Raw genomic sequence first — 17,071 nt, 5'->3', positions numbered from 1 at the left:
ACACATGAAGACGAAGAAGACGAAGAAGTGGCTCTTGTGTGGAACCCCGTTTTCTACTGCTCTCATTTTGCGAGTATTTTTGCGTATTTTCGGGAGGCGCCGCTTCCGAGACCTTCGGCGATGGAAGCGGAGTCAGCTAGACGTCCGGAGGAGACCGACGGCACAGCGTCGAGCGCTCCGAGGAAGCGCAATCACCTGATGAGCGACACGGGCAGCGAGGACACCTTGCTGTACTACTCTGCTTCAGAAGAAGATCTGTCGGATGACGGCGACTACTTGACCGTTGTGAGGAAAAAAGGAAAGAGGAGAATCGTCACTGCCTCCTCGTCTTCAGCAAGGACGACGGCGGCAGCAAAGGCCCATGACGCGGCTCATACCATCCTCTTCTTACCCGAGACGCCGACCGACAACCTGAATCGGCTAAACAGGCAAGCCGTATCTGTAACACTAGAGGCTCTTGTTCCAAATGAGATCACGGATATGAGAATTAACACCCGTAAGAACATTCTCGCGGTTGACGTAAAGAACAGAGCAGCATTGGATATCTTGAATACAGTGAAAATGCTGGGCAAGATAAATGTTCGCACCATAATACCACAGGACAGCAATACTATATCAGGTGTGATTTATGATGTCGACGAGTCAATCGACGACAACGATCTGCCTATTTTGGTCAAGCCCGCCACAGCAGATGTGCCTATTATTGAAATCCGTCGCCTAGGAGATTCACGCTGTGTGAGGATAACTTTCAAGGGAAGTAGCTTGCCGTCCCACGTGAAAGTTGGATTTTTTCGTCATCAAGTGCGACCGTTCGTTCCAAGACCACTTCAATGTCGCAATTGTTTGAAGATCGGGCATGTCAGCGGCATATGCAAAAATGCGACCGTGTGCGCAAGATGCTCTGAGCAGCACAGCGCAGATGCTTGCCGTGCGACTCACTTCAAATGTGCCAATTGCTCTGGTCCCCATGAAGCGTCGTCGAAAGACTGCCCGAGACACAAGACAGAGCGGAAAGTCCTAAAACAAATGGTGAGAGACAACTCAACTCACAGAGAGGCCGCCGCCAAAGTACGACGGCGTAGTGTCCACCGTCGCCGTAGACGATCTTCGTCCAGAAATACTGATACCGTCGCAAGACAGACGATACTTCCTGAGGCTGGTGCTCCCAAGGCGCTCACCCACACTACCAACACGGTGTCTGATGACGCAGTGAATACCTCTACTGCAAACGACTGGCCTGCACTTCCGACATTAAGTCCTCCAGCCCAGCAAAGGTCGACGGTGGACTACCGACGAACCAATGAGGGCTCCGATCAGGTGCGCAGTCAAAACAAACAAGTTATCGCCTTAATAAAATCTCTAATGAAGGTCATTCGCGTGTTGATAAACGACATGCAGACGCCATCTGCTCGAGGTGCACTACAAGTGCTGGACGGCCTGGATCCGGTTCTTGCGAGCCTCGAGTAGCAAGCACAATGGCTCTACCGCGTCAGCCGTTCTTCAGACAAGTCAAGGAAGCATCTATTATGCAATGGAATGCCCGCGGCCTGAAATCTCGGAGTGATTTTCGCCATTACGTTTTCACCAATCGATTCCCCATCGTTGTCATCTGTGAACCGAAGCTACAGAAACCCGTCCGGATCTCAGGCTACGAACCTTATGTGTCATCGACTTGTACTGACATTAGCAAAGTGACCATCTACATACGGTGTGACCTGACTTATGTTGTTCATCCAGTGCGGCCACATGACACTAATCAGTATGTGTGTTTGACCGTGAAAAAACAAAAACTTGCGTTTACTTTAGTGGGCGCTTACCTTTCTCCATCAAGTCGTTTCGATAGGCAGAGACTGAGTGACATTATAGATACGACACCTGGTCCATGGATTGTTGTTGGGGACTTCAACGCGCATCATTCACTTTGGGGAAGCAACAAGATCAATTCCAAAGGAAGAAACCTCGTGTCCTTTGCTTGCGACCATGAACTTTGTTGTCTAAATGATGGCAGTCCCACGTTTCTGCGCGGACAGACATACAGTAGTTGTTTAGACTTAGCGTTTGTTTCGCGGTGCCTCACTCGCTGCGTCCATTGGTTCGCAGATATAGAAACGCACGGCAGCGACCACATTCCTACCTACCTGAAGATAAAAGGCCTCACCAAATCCGTTCCATCAAATTTTATACGAACAATAGATTGGCCCGTGTTTAAATCACTTATGGAAGACGCATGCCACGAAGGCATTTCATCCACACTAGAATTTGAGATCGCCAAGGCTATGCAGGATGCCATGCGCTCATATCGGCCATTAGAGAAATACACAGATTTTGATTCGGAAATACAGAGCCTCCGTGCAATCCGCCGGTGAGCGGAGCGACGGTACAGGCGGACTAAATCATTATACGACCTTAGAGAGGCCAGACGCATTCAAAAGAAAATTCGGCGTCGCCTTGCTGCACTGCAAAATCAACACTGGAAATCGTTTTGTGAGTCTCTCGACCCGCGTAAACCTCTGTCGGTTGTCTGGAGAACAATCCGTGGACTTCGCAGTGCTCCTCAACAGCGTCGTCCATTTAAGTCTTTAGCCCTACATCAAGGACGCCGAGAAGTCGAGGTAGCCGAAGATTACTGCGCAAGGATCGCGGGTCCGGCGCTCACGCACTCACCTTGCGCACCTATTCCCATAGTGCCCCCTTGCTCCCGAGATCCTCGTATGGACGCTGCTTTCTCCATCGAAGAACTGGAGGCCGCACTTGCTGGGTGCAGGCGATCTTCGTCACCAGGACACGACGGCATCACATACTCTGCACTTGCAAACCTTGGTCAGGAGGCCAGAGATGCCCTTCTTGGCCTATACAACTCATCATGGCGTGACGGCCTGGTCCCTACAACGTGGAAATCCAGTCGGCTTGTTCCTCTCCTCAAGGCTGGCAAATCCCCGTTGGAATTGTCATCTTACCGTCCAATAGCACTGGCCAGCTGTGTCGGCAAGGTAATGGAGAGAATGATCCTTACACGGTTAGAATGGTACCTGGAATTTTACAACGTCTATCCAGAGGTAATGGCTGGTTTTCGACGTGGCCGCTCGTCAATAGATAGCGTTATCGACCTGGTAACATACGTACAATACCAGAAACACCTGAAACGCATCACTGCGGCCTTATTCCTTGATGTTAAAGGTGCGTACGACAATGTAGATCATCATGCAATTCTGGACGCCTTAGAAGCTGTAGGGATTGGTGGACGCACCTTTTGCTGGATATGCAACTATTTGAATGGAAGATCTTTCTTTATTTTGACTGAAGATGGACCAACGCCATCTAGCTATACCAGTCGTGGTGTACCGCAAGGCGGAGTACTCAGCCCTACCCTTTTCAACCTGGTGCTCGTTGGTCTCGCTGATTCGTTACCGCGAACCCTACAACTCTCCGTATATGCAGACGACATTTGCATATGGGCTTCAGGCGTGACACGTGTACAAGTTCGCGCACGACTTCAGAAAGCCTCAACAGTTGTGTCAAGATACCTAAGAAGACAAGGCCTGGAGCTTTCCGCTGAGAAATGTGCACTGGTTGCTTTTACTCCCAAATCGATGGCCCCGTATGCTTTGCGGATTAATGACCAAATTATACAATATAGACGAACGCACCGCTTTCTTGGCGTCATCATTGATAGAGACTTGTCTTGGAGCCCTCACATCTCGTACATGGCAAAGCGTTTGGCCGCCATTGTGGACCTTCTTGCGTTTCTCGGCGGCAAGTCCTGGGGCGCACAAGTACCATCAATGTTGCAACTATATAAAGCACTGTTTTTGGGCTTCCTGCGGTACAGCTTACCTGTAATAGGAAATACTTGCACCACGAATATTCGCAAACTACAGAGCGTGCAAGCCCAAGCACTCAGGACTTGTCTCGGTCTTCCCAAAACTACGTCATCGATTGCGACAGTGGCCATAGCCAGAGACGCTCCTTTGACAGTATACATTGATACAGATGTCCTGAGAGCGCACATCCGACACCTGACTCGGATTCCCTCACACCATCTTGCTTGCTTGCCAGCAAAGAGGCCACTTTCAACCTTTGCTAAAACTATTCAAAGACATCAATCGTACTTGCCATCAGGATTTACGCCCGCTGCACGATTGTCAGATCCATTGTGGTGTCTGCACCGGCCGCAAGTTGAACTGACAATTCCAGGAATCAGAAAGAAAGCTGGAGCGCCATTGCAAGCTTTGAAACAAGCAACTTTGTAGCACATTCACAACGTGCACAGATTCCGCCAACATGTATACACGGACGGTTCAGTAAAACTCAACAGCTCTGCTGCTGCAGTCATATTCCCAGCACAATCTGAGGAAATCAAATTAAGAACTTCATGTGTGACCACATCGACGGGTGCAGAACTCGCGGCGCTCCGTGCTGCACTTGATTTCATTAAGCAGAAGCCACCGCAACAATGGACAGTCTTTAGTGACTCCAAGGCAGCCCTTCAGTGCATACGAAGCCCAATGCGCCACGGACCCAATGAACAACTGGCCTCAGAAATCCGGCACATATATCACCAAAGCTATGACAAGGGACACAACATAATCTTTCAGTGGCTTGTAACATCAGCGGGAATGACCACGCCGACGAAGCCGCCCGTTCTGCACATGAAAGTGGTCAACGAGTCTCCATTCCGCTTTCGCGAACAGACGCTGCGGCTCAGCTGCGATTGATGACCCGTGAGTGTACTTTGCCCCTGTGGGACCCGAATGTTTTCACAATGTGTCGGTTGCGTTCGTTGTCTCCGGACATACGGATGCACCTCCCGCCTGGATTACCCCGACGTGACCAGACTATGCTCTACCGTCTGTGGCTAGGCGTTGCCTTTACAAACGCCTATGCTTTCCTCATAGGAATGGCCAACAGCCCCACGTGCGACACATGTAACATCGACGAGACGCTCGCACACATTATCTGTGTCTGCCCGCGATACAGTGCTGAGAGACAAGTGATGTGCAGAGTGCTGGACCAGTTGGACAATCGTCCAATTTCAGAACTAAAAGCTTTAGGCCAATGCTCCGAAAGAACATCCGCGTTGAAGGCCCTACTCGCGCTAGTAAGGTTCTTGCGGTCCACGGGGCTTCACGACAGACTCTAAGAATGCCGCCCCCTACCGCTCTGTAGTGTACGCGCTTTGTTCGTGCTTGTCTCCCTTTCTTTCTATCTCCCCCTTCTACTCTGTTTCTCTTTTTATCCCTCTTAACCCTTCCCCCTGCGCAGGGTAGCCAACCGGAACTACCTCTGGTTAACCTCCCTGCCTTTCTCTACATTATTTTCTCTCTCTCTCTAAACACATGGCTTCCAATGTACAATCGCTTTACAGATGAGATAGTGGCGTGTGAAAAGATTGCAGGGGGGACAGAAAGAGGCGTCTGCTAAAATATTTAGAGAAATAAAAAAAAGTTTTACAACAACATAAAAGCAGTGTTGGATTTATCGAGTGTGAACCAATACCAGAAAACAAACAGAGATTCTAACTCTACATGACCGTAAAAGAAGGCTACTAAGGAAAATAATCATACCTGTAGATGTACGTACGACGCAATTCAATTTTGACGTCTGATGTCGAGCGGAGCAAAATTGTTATATATATATATATATATATATATATATATATATATATATATATATATATATAAACAATATCAAATGAAATCAATCAGACAGGTTAACGAACAGGTCCATCCACCGTTTTCGCAAGAAGCAGCCAACTACCTATAGAAACAAAAGTTTGGTAGAGGATAAAAATTGTCGGCGCAAACAGCTTCTCTTTACAAATAATGTTCCGCCCATGCTGGCGAAACTTTTCAGCCCTGGGAAACAGCAGAGGTGCTCTTAAGTCTGATTACCCCAAGGCAAGCGTAAGGTTGCCGATAAACTTTTGAAAAAGCGGAAGAAGGTAACACACGCCCCGTCAATGTAAAATAAAACGGAAAAGAAAATTGACTGACCAAACATCGAGGGGGCGAGGAGAACTAAAGAAAGTGGAGCCCTGGCAGACACCTTGATCCGCTGCATAAAACACGAGTCGCGTAGTAGCAGGAAAAACAAGTCTCGCAGAGAACGTGAAAAATCGAAATAAAGGAGCAACGACGTTAGGGGACCCTTCGAGAGAGCAGAAACAACCAAAGCCCGCCAGGCCCGAAGAACTTGAGTGACGAACGCGTTGTTCGTCTCGTATGCAGCGAGCAATATTTCGCAAGTCCCACGCTCCGGTGTGTGACTCTCGATGTGGCGAGGAGGACACCCGGCCCCGGTCGAGAAGCCTCTTGGCAGTACTGGCAGTGTGCGCAAAGTCACCTCGGGAGACGCGTTCTTACGCCTTTCTGTCTTTTACTTACTTTTCTAAATATTTTGTACTGTTATCTCGGCGTCGAAGGTTTTTCTTCGCAGAAAGCGCTGACATTGTTTTGACGTGGCCACCCTTTTCCGTATTTTCTCGAAGGAGCTTTGCGTGCCGAGCGCCAAGAGCCAGCCGAAGGGCCTTTGCACGTTTCTAGTGCTCTTCGTCAAACTGGAAGCTGCATTCTGCAGTCGCGTGCGCGCGCCACCTTCTTCGATTCACGTTCCTCTTATTATTCGAAAGTTTGCAGCGAACACTGTCTCGAGAGTCAGAATCTTCTTATCGCGACGAGGAGCGAAGAAAAGAAGAGAAGAAACTAGGAACCATTCCCCAATGGCAGTAAAAAATGTAGGAATTATAAAACTGTCGCCTTAAAGATATATGTAAATGTTGTATTTACTCTTGGTGAAAGTCGGAAAGTAGTGCTAGAAGCATAGTATAATGAAGCACCGCGAAATTACATCACTTGTTTCTGACGAGAAGTCACGCAGTATCATTATCCGTGAAGCATCGATCATATTTAGCAATTACACGGAACAGAAAAAAAGTAATGTTTTGAGGACATAAATTAACAATGTGTTCCAAAGAGCCAATAATATAATAATTTATTTTTCGTTGTTATAATTTTGAAGATTCCTTCGAATCCATTCAGCGCCTTTCAAATGAAATCATCTCCGCACTTCTATTGTAATGGAATACGTAGGATATAGGAGTTTCGCCGCGCAAAAAGCATTCCTCTTGATTCGCTAGAGAACTCTCTGTTCTTCATGAAAAAGCAGCTTTCCTTCCAGACACTCCTGGGTCGTTGATTTAGTTTTCTTAGCGAAATACTTGCCTTTATGCGTCGTGCTCCTTCGACTTTGAAGTCACGCCGCAGGAGCCGTAGTTGTTCCCTTTTGACCGTAACCCCACACACTGGTGCCAAGCACACGTGATTCTTCAGCAAGAATCTGTACTATGAGGAAAATACCGTTCTTATATTTTGCCTGCACAGTGTTTCGCGGTAGCTTAGGCGGCTATTTTTTGGAAGCAGAATTTTGTCTCGAATGACAGTTCGCAGAAGTAACGGTTCTTAGGATTGAGGGGGGAGGCCTTTGAAGACACCACGGGAAAGGCTCGCTTATTCAAATAAATTTTTAGTTCGACATCCGGATTAGTGCGCTTGTTCAGAATAGACACTTGCTGCCAAGAGAAAGGCATAAGCGAAAAATCCTTGCTTAGGTGCATGAGCACCGGGAATCTGTTATTTCTGCTATTTGGTTGCCATATAAACTGACAAAATTTATGCTTTGTATTCAGTCGTCTTGTTAGTAAAAAAAATTCACCAACGATTACGGTACTCCCTAATGCGAAATTTGAGCGCAGCTCTATAGGTGTTTTAATTTCGCGATATATTAGCTGGAGTGGACAATTCATATCGTGCGGCTCGTTGCTAACAGAGCGAAGTGTGGCGCAACTGCCTCTTAGTTTGGCGATCACGAGAGGCAGCGCGTGGGTGACGTGAGGGCGCGATTTACAGCAGCCGCCACAGACAGGCCTTCAAGACGACGCGCGCTACTCTGGCGCCATCTCGTAGCCATCTCCGCTGCGGAGCCCGCAGAATACGATTTCCTTCTCACGATTTCGCCACACCCTCCTCCTCCTCCGTTTCCTCCTCGCGCCCTCTTCGCTATTACCGCCTTTCATCTGCCACAACGCTCTGCTTTCGCTCATTCGTCCTTCGCTACCCGCCCTGGTTGCTAAGTGGCTATGTTGCTGGGCTTCTAAGCACGAGGTTGCGTGATCGAATCCCGGCTAGGGCGGCCGCATCTCGATGGGGGCGAAATGCGAAAGCATGCGTGTACTTAGATTTCGGTGCACGTTAATCACGCCGGATGGTCCAAATTATTCCGGAGTCCTCCGCTACGGCATCCTCGAAGCCCGATGGCTGGCCCTCCTAGGTATAGTTTCTTAAAACATACCCGTCGGCAATAAATCAACCGGCATAAGTTTGATCAAATGAGCACAGCCTAATGCGCAGTGAAAGTTGAGCCTTATTCTAAACTCGTACGCGATATTACTGACTATCCATCTGGTCATGAACTTCTTTCTCGATGCCTGCTGTCTCAAACTTCTGAAACGGCATACCCATTAGGCGTGTTTTCAAGCCATATGTAATCTCTGACAACACGACTACATTTCTCCGCTTTTAATGACCCGAGAAAACATCCTTCCAAGTTTTTTCGCCATTTCAGGAGCACAGAAAAGCTGCAATTTGTCGTGGCTTCTAAAACACTCATGAATGAAAGCCAGAGGTATCTCTCTTCGTACCACTACGGAACTGGCTACGATGTTTTTGCTTTCTTAAGCGAGAAAACTGTCTGCCATTATCGGCTTCATCGCGTCCCAAACCCCGCAGTTCGGGTGTCAGTTTCCTCTTACTTAAGCCATCTCAGCACCAGCAGAAAATTTGCATTTCTAACTCGTCCCATTGGCCATTAGTGATCGTTTTCTGCGCTCTATCGGTTTGTACACTCTCGAGCAGATGTACAACTCCGATAGCTACAACTTTGTCCATAGTGCCAATATACTATCGGTTTAGGCATCCGCTTACGCATTCACAGAGTGCCCTGCCTGAAAAGTAGGCAAGCTGTACAGCGTTTTGCTAGATGCACCTGAACTCTTCGTACTTAACCCACGCGCGTTAGCGCAGAAGACGTTGGGCTTGTGCGACTTCCCAGTAAACAGAATGACTTTCGCCCACTCACGTGCAGCGTTCGCGCGTGCTGCATGCAAATTGCGCGGCAGAGCGCGAAGGCAGATCCACGCTGTTCCTTAGGGCTTGCACGGAAGCACTTGCCTGGATTGTTTGTTGTCTCGTTCCAAGACCGCGCGGCACTCGTGTGCTTTGCATTCTCTTCCGTGCCGTGCGAAAGACGCGCGTGCTTGTGAATGCCATCAGGCGCACTTAATCCCACTAATTAGCCGCCTCTGGTTTTATCCCCTATCGAGTGAGCTGATTATTCCGGTGTACGACGTAAACAAACATATATTGTATAGGAATTCAAACCGCATATACACAAATGCTTTAGTTCCTCATCAGCGTTTCTAGGCACTTTGTTCAAGAAAGTTTTCGCGGTTGCAGTTATTGTAACTACTGCAGGGAAAATGACAGAGATGCAGCCTTTACTTTAGCACCCTACTTTTCTTTACTTTCTCTGTGTTGTTACAGCTGAGCAGCAATGTGTATATGTAAGGGTACTATCATAGCAGCTATATCGCAATACCGGATGCCGCATTCGGGAATAGAAAAGCCGATGATGTCACTTTAAGAGCTTTTGTCCCTTTCTTCTTTTTTTTTTGAACGAGAATTTTGTTGATTTTGTTGTGTTTTAGTTCTAGCGAATAAATTCTTGCGGAACCGCACAAGTTATAATGAAGCTGGTGTGAAATGATAGCGTGTTAAGGTACAATAAGCTTCGGGGTAATCTGAGGCGACATACTGCGTGTGGTGATGTGATATGGTACTACGCTGAAATTAAAAAGCATTTGGATGCAATTTCATTTCAGTCGTAAGTCAGCGCTCGTCCAGTGTACAGTGCCTTCTTTGTCCCTGTCCTTTCACGCAACGTTGTCCCCAGCTAACTGTCAACCCGCTAGCCCGAACCAAAGTCTTGCCTTCTTTAGACGCCGTGATCAAACTCGTTTTGCTTGAAGAGAGGCCCAATTCAATTCTGAAAAAGTACGCCAAGTAGAGGAAGATTGGAAGTTTGAGTTGTGCTACGTGTATCGGGAAAAGAAGGCACGAGTGAAGGAAAGACAACGTGGGCAGTGAAATTATCCATGCGCATGTTTGATTTTGTTATCTTAAGCTGGGAAAAGGAGATTAAGAACTGAAAAGAGAGAAAGGAGAGGAAGAACGCTGTCTGCGCGTGCATTCATGGGTGCTAGACTCAATATCATTTTCACGGTAAAAGGTGCTCAGACCATGATCATTCAAGTCGCTCGCCCGGTAAGCAATTAGAGCATTGCGGCACTAACCTCAACTCAGCGGATTTTTGCGGCCCTTTATAGACACGATGTAAAGGAAATAGGACAAAAGAAAGCATCATGATTATGTTGTTATCATCGGGTGTGGGCAATACACATTGCCACAGCAGTAAATATTCTTCATCTCATCCAAATATTCTGCTTTACTTTTTCTGAATCTCCCATAAAGCCTTACTGCGAGTATGTAGTAGCGACTGCATAGTTCATGCGCAGCGAAGAGATGACCTTACTGCTTTCTGCGTTGAGATATTATGCAAAAATAAATTGAGCTACAAGGGAGAGGGCGAGAGAGAAATAGCTCTCATTAGTCCCTTAATGACTAACGCCTCTCGTGCCACGCTCACGCCCCTTCAAGCTCCAATACTGCCTATACGCCTCAACTCTGAGCTATCCTGCGCAGAGCTCACACGATATCCACACTCGGCCCTCAGCTTCACTACACGCAACGCGTCCATTTCGTTCAATCATTGAATGTACTGTGTTTTATAACTGCGTCTCACAGAGTTTGAGTCCGTTGTGCGACTACAAAGAGAGCGGACATTCATTAATCGGTGAATCACAGATCAAAGCGTGCCAGCAACCGAACCGTATCCTACATAAGGCTTTCTACGCGCTTGGAGAACAACGCACGTCACAAAAAAAATGAATTGCAGCCTTTGTAGTTGAGCGTTGCCCCATACTATAGCATACAATTTCTCGCTACACTTCTCCAGCACTTTGTCATCTACAGGCAACTCTTTCATAGCCATCTCACTTAATCATGTTAAGAAAACACGGGCATATCGCGCTACTCAGACTTCCATCCGAGCACAGTGGATGAAATATAGCTGTGCGAAGTTGGCGAATTGAGGAAAACAAAAGCACCAGGTTGCCCCGCGCCGGGAGCACGTAGAAATGCGGGCTCAATTACTTACAATATAGGAGTCCTCGCGTATGGCTAACAATGCCAGCACTTGTGGCAGGCTATGAGACCTTCGGAGCAGTGGTCCCATTTCAGCGCACTCCACTTCGCGAATGTACCGACTACCCCCCCCCCCCACCCCCCCACCCCCACCCGCTCATTTCGCCTGAGATTCAATGCGCCCGTGTAGTTGCTTTATATATGATGCTTCTCACCCCTTTCAACCGGCTATGTGCGTTTCAGTTAAGATTCGACCCTCGGCGATCTGGTCGCTGTGAAACGCTTCATTATTGCCCTGACATGGGCCCAAAATATTAAGGTGACGCTTATGCACAGGGATTCACACTCGTTGTTGTCAGGTTTTTGTTTTATTTTATATTTATTTTAAAGTGAAAGTATGGTGGTGGTGGTGGTGATGTTGAAGCAGGTGGAGTTAGCCTGGCATACATAGCCGGCAATTGTTCCGCCTGATCCTCCTTCGAGTTGAGATCAGGCGTGTGTCACCAGGTGTCGATGAGCCCCGTGTCTCGCAGGTAGGCTATCAGCAGTCGTTGCGGTCTCTTCCTGAATGCCGCGGGCCCTCCGGGGAAAACGTCTTCAAAGGTCCTGTGCGTAAGACCGCTCTTTTGTAGGTTGTCGACCATCGCTTTTCTTTCTGTGTCAAACTGTGGGCATAGCCAAATGAAATGTTCGATGTCGCCAATGTCACCACAAAAAACACAGAGTGGGGAAGCGCGAAGCCCAGTCTTGAATAACCAAGCTGGGGTGTACGCGGAGTCGGTCCTGATGCGGTATAAAAGCGTCGCTTGTTCGCGTGTAAATCCACGAGTCACACAGGATTCGTGTGGATTCTTGTGCATCTCTCTAAAGTGAAGGCGGATTGCACCCTTAGGGTTTTGAAAAGCTTTTGGAGCTTTTACTTTTGGGACACATGTCAGCGCTAGGCGTGCAAGGGCGTCAGCTTCCTCGTTTCCATCAATTCCTACGTGTGATGGAATCCACTGAAACCTTATGTTAAATCCTTTGCTCGTTAGGTCGTCAATCAGTGCCAGAGAGTGCCTCGTAAATTTCTCTAGAGGTAGGCCCCGATGTGATCTCTGTAATGCTGAATTGGAATCCGTCAGCACCACGACATCTCGTGCAGAAAAGGCCCGTAGTTTCCGCAAAGCCGCGGTGATTGCGGCGCTTTCTACTGCTGTAGAAGAAACTACGCGATCCAGTCGGCCAGACCATGACACATCAAGGGATGGTATGCAGAATGCCGCTACGCAGCTATCTGTTTGTGCGCACACCGAACCATCGGTGTACGCTTGTAGATTGCTTTGAAACACAGTGCTCAAATGGTCCAGCCCAATAAACTTGGCTTCGGCAGTTGAAATGGTGCGTTTCGTAGGTAGGTGGGGTACATTGAGGCTGCAGGTAACATCCGAGAAAGACCATGGCGGGTCAAGGCGACTTCGTTTAGGCCATTCCAATCGTAAAAGTCGGAAGGTATTCAGCGCCGCATGGAAATGTGAGCGAGTTCTTGCTCTTAGCCGCCGGAGATGCGCCGTGCCTGCGCGTGACTCGCCCAGCCTTAATAGCTGCGTCAGCAAGGCCTGAGATGCCAAGAGGCGGAATGCCTGATTAGTGACTTTCTTGTTTGAAGCCGCCGTTGGAACTCCCATCGCCAAGCGAAGTCCTTTTCTGTGCACTACCTTCCCCCCGACCTGTTATATATATAAGTAAGACGGCAACAGAAGCGCAAATGAAATCAAAAGTAAACCGAGACGCCGAGTGTGAAAGTCGCTTACAACGTGAAAAACTGAAACAGGCCCCCGCCCTCTCGATCAGTGACTGCACACACTTCACGGTCGCACTTCTGACATCGAAGCTGTTCACGTGATTCGAAAAACTGATAGCTTCGCACTATCGGTTACGTACAGCGCGGATCTGGCGCCAATCGATGGTCCTTAGAGGGTGCACCACTGAAATCGTCAGCGCAGTGTAGTTGCTCTGAAGTAGACATATACAAGAACGAGACTGCTACGGATCACGCAGTGGGCCCAGTGAACCAGTCGCTACCATTATTACTTCGCTACAGCCGTGGCTGGCTGCCGACGATTTATTAAGTCCAGGAAACAGGCACATAGTATAGCAGACACTGCTTCCGGCGTATGAGCCAGCACTGGCTAGGCGTTCGTTCCGTGAGGCGCGCTCGTGCCAAAAGCCGCCGGCTCCTTCGCACGCACACTTCATCGTTGTCGTCTTCTGACGATATATATCAGTTACCGTCATGACAGTGGTAATATGTAGAATGGGACACGTCCTTTGTAGAATTGTATAGAAGCGCGTTCGTGAGTTACACATTCACACGTACTTCCGGGAACTTCAGTCGAAGTTTGCGTTGAAGCGATAGGCAGCACGAAGGTCACCTCGCTCGCTGCTGCTGCCGCGCTTCCTCACGCCAGCGTTTTGACGCCGAGTGTCCGCGCTCATCGAGTGTGATGTGTTCATGCTTGCCTGCGTGCGCTGGCATCATGCTTGTTAATTTAGTTAGTGAGCGAATATTTGCACGTTTATACTGCTGTTCAAATTACTATCCTTAATTTGTTTAGCCGTCTATTATTTTGCTATGACAGTCCATGCTTCGCCTTTCGGGCGAAACTAAGACTTTATTAATAAGGGGCTTTAACCATTCATTCACAAACGTAAGCATCATTAACGTTGTGTTTACATAACCTTTGCTCCAATATTTGCGACCCGCCATGATATCTAAATTGCTATGGCGTTGCGTTGCTGACGTGAGGTCACGTTCCTTTTCCAGCCGCGGCTGCCGTATTCCGACGAGTACGAAGCGCAAAAATCTCCCGCATAGAGTTATGTGTGCTCGTTAAAGAATTGTAGGCCTACGAAATTATTACCCTCGTAAATACCCAGCGCGTAAATACACGAACGAGGAAACGGGAATGGCATGAAAAACAAATTGCGAAGTGTCGTTTTGTTTTCTGGGCCCGTGTATTTGTGCGCTGGTTACTTGCGATGAAATGGCACCAACTCGCCCAGCTTACTGTGCTTCTACGAAATTACTCCCCAGCCTTGAACTATCGTGTTCCTCATAACCAATTGCGTAGTTAGGGGAAGTTAAATACCAGAAAGTAAGTTTAGTATCTCAGGAATCATCAAGGAAAGCTTGGCTTGACAGGATTTTCTGCAAGTTCCGGGGATCCCCCAGTTATTTTTTTCTCTCACTCCCGCAAATCTGTTTTAGCCTTTGCGCGTGATTACAGCTCCATTCTGGTTATTTTTTCTCCATTTGAAAGAAATTTCCTATTTTCCCGCTAAGTGAAATGGAATAGCCGGAAACATGCTGCATCGAACGTAACCAATTGGACCACACTTCACCGCATAACGACTTATTTTTAAACGACGTTGGCACTGACGGCTACTGCAGTTCTTTGTGAAAGAAAAATTTACATCAAATGAAAGGAAAAATTACCGCAGAATCTATAACTGATGACTGTCTATCAGAATGCGGCAGCATTTCACCGTTACAATGCGTTGCGGCATGATTAATTAGTTTGTATATATTTATTGTGCATAGATAGCAATGTCGTATGCGACATTGTTACTACTTTACCGGTTCTCTGTGGAAGACGGTGAGCAGAAAATGGTGCAGGCTAAAATACGGTGCACATTTTTCAAATTTTCAGATGGCGTATTTCTCATTCGAATGCAACGATAAATCACATAGGTTATATTGCTACAGCTTCGAGACCAGATGACCAGATTCAGAAAAGTTGGTGGGGTACGCAAAAGGAGATGCTGTCACAGTATAAAAACGTTCATAAATTCACATATTCACATACTTCTGGTTTCCGGAGTTGTGCGAGCTATCTGTCGCTGCTTCGCACATGGGGCGAAACTGATGATATTTCTACCCGCTACTCATTTCTCCCTGCACAGGCGACCAAGTGCCAACAAGCTCGCCTTCCTTATCCGTCCTTTCTTATCGCTGGTATACAGCGTCAGGATAGCAGAACTGATTACCCGGACGAAAAATAAACGCTGCTTTCCACTATATAATGAATAATCGTAAGCTCGGTATTTGCGCATGCTTTCTGTCTCTTAACACGACCCTTGATGTTTGCACGCCCAAATTCCCAAGGTGAAATCTCGTGACTCCATGTTCTCTCCCAATTTCGAACATATTCGCACGTTGCCACGAAGCGTACACTGTGTCCGCTCTCTCTCTTCATTGTCCCCCCCCTCTCTCTCTCTCTGTCTCTCTCTCTGCCAAAGAGCGCTCTTTGGTGCTTTCGGAGGCAGATGGCAGGCACCTCGCTGCCGTTGGTGCCCAATTAGCGGGCGCATCAACGCTTGCGTAACAAGTGGTGCGGGATGACGCCGGTGTGCTGCCGGCTACTCAGGTGGATGCTCTCAGCCTGACGCCCTCGCGAGAATCGCGAATATTCCCGGCAGCTACACCGTGCTTGCCTCATCACCGCCTCAAGCAATTACGCAAGACGGCGATGCGAGTTAATGTGTGCCAGACGCCGCTTATGGAGCAGCGCCTGCATCCTTACTCTTTCTCTGAATTGTGGGTGACCCAACTCTTCATCATCGTCAGCAGAATAATAATAATAATAATAATAATAATAATAATAATAAGGAAGGAAGGAAAAAGTGGAGAAGGAAGGCAGGGAGGTTAACCAGTTTCGCTTAACCGGTTTGCTACCCTACACATGGGAGCGGGATGGGGGAGATGAAAGATGGGAGGAGAGAGAGAGAGAGAGAGCACATAACACAGCGAACACATCATCAGTTACAGTCCGTCACTCTTGCGCAGTACGCGATATCACTGTCACAGCCGCTTGTCCAAGCCCGTATCCTTCATAAACCGAAGTAGTCCCTTCGTCGCCTTCAGCTGCGATGTCTTCTGTCGGCGATGTGTGAAAATGGTTGCAACTGACAATGGTCTATTGTCCAGGTGCGCTAGAACAGATGCCATGGACTGTCTCTGAACATTATATTCAGGACAGTCGCACAGAATGTGTTCCAGCGTCTCCTCGCAAAGACAGGCATTGCAGAGAGCGTTATCGACCATTCCAATGCGAAACGAGTAGGATTTCGTGAAGGCCACCCCTAGCCATAAGCGATAAAGCAGGGTGGCCTCACTTCGGCGGAGTCCAGTTGGCATACCGAGACGCATCAATGAGGGCAGGTCGTGTTGATGATTGCTGCGGTTGGTCTGGCTGCTTGGTGTGCACCATAGAGAGAGCGTGATCTCCCGTGCAAGCACTTGAAGTCTGCTGGCTGCGTCGCACCGCGAATGTGGTATGGCCTCTTCCTGTGTGTCTTCAACAGCTGTCCGAGCGGCTTTATCAGCGTCTTCATTTCCTATGACGCCGCAGTGACTTGGCAGCCACTGAAACGTCACGTGATGTCCTTTCTCATGTGATGTATGAAGCAGGCATCTAATATCGAGCACGAGCTGTTCGAATGGCCCGCGACGCAGAGCTGATAGCACAGATTGGAGAGCTGCCTTTGAGTCACTGAAAATTGACCATTGTCGAGGTGGTTCCCGATTGACGAAACTAAGAGCAGCGCGAAGAGCAGCTAGTTCCGCAGATGTAGATGTCGTTGGGTGGTCATGTCCTAAAGCTGATGGTAATACCTCTTGCTGGGACGACCACAGCACCGGACGAACACTGGATGTTTGTGGAACCATCTGTATAAATATGTGCACTCTCCGCGTACCTCTCGTGCAGAAGAAG

General features: G+C 48.2%; 1 protein-coding gene across 7 annotated transcripts in view; it reads left to right on the top strand.

Moving 5' to 3' along the window:
- LOC139056301 (uncharacterized) overlaps positions 1-17,071 on the top strand; it is a 447,952-nt gene that overhangs the window by 226,829 nt on the left and 204,052 nt on the right. The window lies entirely within an intron of this gene.

Source organism: Dermacentor albipictus, chromosome 2 (assembly GCF_038994185.2).
Source record: "Dermacentor albipictus isolate Rhodes 1998 colony chromosome 2, USDA_Dalb.pri_finalv2, whole genome shotgun sequence".
NCBI lineage: Eukaryota > Metazoa > Arthropoda > Arachnida > Ixodida > Ixodidae > Dermacentor > Dermacentor albipictus.
The sequence above is the reverse complement of the archived record's forward strand: the minus strand, read 5'-3'. Positions and strand labels throughout refer to the sequence as shown.